The sequence below is a fragment of the Dioscorea cayenensis genome, chromosome 14 (assembly GCF_009730915.1).
Source record: "Dioscorea cayenensis subsp. rotundata cultivar TDr96_F1 chromosome 14, TDr96_F1_v2_PseudoChromosome.rev07_lg8_w22 25.fasta, whole genome shotgun sequence".
In the NCBI taxonomy this organism is placed as follows: domain Eukaryota; kingdom Viridiplantae; phylum Streptophyta; class Magnoliopsida; order Dioscoreales; family Dioscoreaceae; genus Dioscorea; species Dioscorea cayenensis.
The window spans coordinates 6,259,481-6,263,809 of NC_052484.1; the positions used below are offsets into that span (position 1 = coordinate 6,259,481).

A 4,329-nucleotide genomic window follows, 5' to 3' on the forward strand; every position below is an offset into this window, starting at 1 on the left:
AAACTTAGTTAATTGCCAACGATCAAATGGTTTATTAGTAGTCAGATCCCCATCAAAATCTTTCATAAGTTATGAGATTTCGAATCTTAGATGAGGGCATATTTTTAGGAGTGTGTGTAGCGATTGTATGCGGGTGGTCCCAGTGCCCATGTGTGCACGGCCCCATCCTCACTTGCTCGTCATGGGTGTGCAGTGCATGCTCTTGCTTGTGGCATAACCACTTATCTTGGCAAAAAAAAAAACAAAAACAAAAAACCTTAGTTAATTATGAAACACTTATTTTCTGATATTTTTACAAATGTCTGTGTATATATACACCCCAAAATATCATAGCATACATATATTTCATGTACTCCTAGCTAGAAATAATTACAAAACAACCATCTTAGACAATTAGATTGATCTTTCATGTGAAGCGCAAAATTAAGTTGGAATCCAGCCATATTTCCATTCCCTAGTTAGCTCTCTCCCTCTCTCAATCACTGGCCGAAGGTGGAGTGTGAGAGGCCTCAAATTGAAGGCCAGCGGTGGACTATACAAATCACTCCCAAACAATCACTCAGCGCAGGTGACTTTCGCACTGAAAAATTACTCTACTCAGTATAACAAATTTCTCTGCTCTCTGTCATGCAGCATATCCATGTCTTAATTTCTGAAATATTAGGCTGCTTTCCATCTTTTCATGTATCCATATAACTTAGTGATTCAATATTGCTATAATCCCATCTTGCTATTGCTTCGCATATGCGACTTATGTTTTGTAGTAATAATTGGCATGTTTTATTGGAAGTGATTAAAATTTGTTAATGGCTGCATTCATATCAACTCTATTAACCTTCAATGATAATCTGTTGTCCTTGAGGAAATTTTCTATCTCGAGTAACATATATGTGAATGGATGTGAAGTTGCTTTTCCTTGTCTTTTGGCTTGTGGAAATGATGTCAGGTAGTTATCCTTCTCTATGTTCTTTTTTAATAAGAAGTGAATATTATAGGCACATCCAAAATCTAAATGTGTATAGATTTTTCTTTTCAGAATTCCAGATTATTTGCCATGCCTTTGTGATAAAGTTGTGGCATGCTGCTGATGCTGCAATTGGTTTTTTTTTCTTCATTTCAGATGTAGAAACAGGTTGAGAATTCATCTGAGCTCAATTGCATATACTCTCCATTGTCCATTTGTTCCTAATATTGTTTATCCCTATAGGATACTACCCTTGGGATCCTTGGCCTGATTACAGGACTCAAAGGTGTTAAAGTAGAGAAAGCTAAAGTTTATGGTAATTCTGTGAGGCCAAGGTTGGCACAACAATTGAAAGAAATTTTCGCAAGAGTTCCATTCTCAGACCCTACCATTCCCATTGTCAGCAATCTTGAAGCAACTGAGCTGAGCATCGGTCTCTCTCTCTCTCAATCTATATATGTACATATATTAATTATGTGTGCATGTGTGTGTTTGTTTATGTATACCTACTACATACACATGCAGATGACATTAACAATGATGACACTTTGCCTGCAACATCCGCCTTCATCTGTAATAAATAAGAATAAAACAAGAGGTGAACATGTTACCGTCTTCCTACAGAAGCACTTCAACTTGCAATTTGTTTGATCAACTTGATATCATTTTGTTTTGCTGCAGATGAGGAATGAAGAAAGAAAAATTGTTTCAGGGAGGATCAACTGACACAAAACCTATGTGAGAAGTGAGAACAACTCAAGAAAGTAGTTAGGAGAAAAATGTTCAGTTCAGGGCGAGAAGAAATATCTTCTGTACCCGGCACCTCTCAGCCTCATAGAGACTCTAATATCGTTAATTACACCAACAGACCAAGCCTCCCCCCAAACTTGACTTGCAAGTTTCCCCGCAAAAAGCTCTCCACGTCTACTCTTAGATAACCTAATATCGATTTAATGGGGTAGAGGTTTACATCAGTGTTTTATTTCCAATTTGATTTTTCTTCCTTTTCTTAAGCATTAGTTATGTTCAATTTGATCCTTTTGTTTTCTGACTAACTCTATACCATTTATACTGATTTAGTCGGTGGTAATTTGCTAAGACTAGGTTGTTTGATTCATAAACACTTTTAACCTGCATCAAAATGCAGAATACATTTGTTGCTAACTATCACCTAAGTTTCACTTCTTACATTCTTAGAACATAGTTCTAATTAAGCCAAAACCACTAGGAACAAATTATGGCTGACTACTTGACTAGACTTTGTGGCCTTACGAAGTTGTTATCAAATGATATTTTTTCTTTATTTCAGAAATTTCCTTGTGGGCTATAATGAGTGGCTTTGAGTACAATTCTTTTGATGGCAGGATTCTATAGTTTTTGCTTGTTTGTAGACCAATTTGTGGACGAATTATAATTCACTGTTTGGTTATGTCTGTTGAAGCATTTTACTCAGAACCTCTTTGTGAATCTATGTAGAGTTGACTGTGTTTCTGGCTGGTAGCTACTCTGTACGTAGCATGGCAAAGAAGTTCAGGATCGCTCTGTTATAATTCGGTAACCAAAAAGATACACAGTGGAAGAGAAACTTCTGAAGATCAGTAAAGTGAAGCAATTTTTGATAAACTATTTCTCTCAACCAACTACAGAGTAGAACAAACATTTTAAAAGTTTCAAAAAAACAGCATCATTACCAGTTTGAGTCCCAACACAAAAGTAGCATTAATTAAAGACAACCTAGTACTAGATAAGACATTATAGATGATATAAATCTCATTGTTAGTCCAATGAGAATCCCTTTTCAAGCTTTCATTGGTCACAGCAACGGCAGGAGAAGCCTGGTGCATTAGATGATATAAGTCTCATTGTCAGTCCAATGAGGATCTCAATTCTCATAGGCTGCTGGAAAAGTCAACATTTTCAAATCTCCTTTATCTTCCTTCATTTCCATTGTTGACCAGTCAACTTCTCCATTCTCATTTTCAAGTAACTTGCAACAAAAGATGCTGCTAGTTCAAGATTGGACTGCTCAGTTGACGGGGTGAACAGCAATTGGATGTTTCCTTGTTAAACTTTGCTTATGTTCTGTTTTTCTGTTTCTTTGTATGCTGTGTCAAAAGTTTAGTTTACGTTTTGCTTTCCTATATTAACTATCTTTGTATCCTTTTAAAGTCAAGTAAACTTAGATGCTTCACTGAACTCAGTCAATTGATTCAAGCTTTGATTAACTTTGTTGCATTACATTCGAGTGCTATCTTTGTTCGATCCTATCAGTGTCAAGCCTTTTTTTTTTTTATGCTTGCCTTGACGGATTAAAAATTTTCACTTTGATTGATGCTCAGCTGTAGCTAAATTCAACTTGCATTACTTGCTTCATTAGATTTACTTGTCATGTGCATTTCTTTATTGTAATTACAAGTGCCATTCAGGTACTTGAGCATACCACTTTTTATTTGCTTGTGTACACTTTGATCGATTTTTGTAATGAAAACAATTTTTTTTTGTTTATTTATTTTTAGAACACTTCCATCTTATGGATAATAGTTCAGAAGAATCCTCTGACCTAAGTGATTTTGAGGTAGATGAGTATGAGGACAATTCTTATCTGATATGAGAACAAGGAATAATAAAGTAAAAAAGGATCATCTGGCATCCATATGAATACCAACATGTTGACTTCTGCTGTCAAAAGATGGTAGACAAATTGTTGCAACCATAGTAACAAGAAGAAGGATGGTTAACATAAAACAAGGGAAAAGAAAGGGAACAATACTCAAAGAAGAAGCAAGGGAAGAGAAAGGAGAGGAAAGTGAGAAAAGATCAAGTTTGTCAGATCCGGACTGGTCTGGTTGGTTCAATCTAAAAACCGAGAACCGGCAATGTGACCGGTCCGGGCATGCCTTTTGAACCGGGTGTAAAAAAACCCGGTATTAATTCAATGACCCGGGCGGTTCGATCTTGAACAGGCCGGTTTACTCGGAAATCCATTAATCCGGATAACAAGTTAAATAAATAAATAAAAAAAAAATAAAGGCACTGAACCACTAAGAGAAAATGAGAACAGTAGCGATGTTGGTGGAAGTGTGGATGGCAGTTAGAAGAGATGGAAGAGAGACAGCAAGAGGGAGATGCGAAGGAGAGAGAGAGAGTGGGCGGCTAGAGGAGATGGAAGAGAGACGGCGAAAGGGAGATGCGAGGGAGAGAGAGAGAGTTTTTAAAATTGTTTTTTTTTTATTTTTGTGAGTCCTGCGATTCAAGTCTTGGGACTTGGATTAGGTTTTTTTAAAATATTTTATATTTTTAAAAAATCAATATATATATATATATAACTAAAATTTTGAATATTAAATTTATTATATTTCAGATAT

At 36.0% G+C, this 4,329-nt stretch overlaps 1 long non-coding RNA gene across 1 annotated transcript; it reads left to right on the top strand.

Moving 5' to 3' along the window:
• Window positions 1-459: 459 nt before the first annotated feature.
• LOC120276542 lies at window positions 460-2,029 on the top strand. Its single transcript, XR_005541264.1, has 5 exons — window positions 460-568; window positions 1,037-1,132; window positions 1,208-1,397; window positions 1,490-1,562; window positions 1,646-2,029. It is a non-coding gene; the product is annotated as an uncharacterized LOC120276542 (long non-coding RNA).
• Window positions 2,030-4,329: the final 2,300 nt, after the last annotated feature.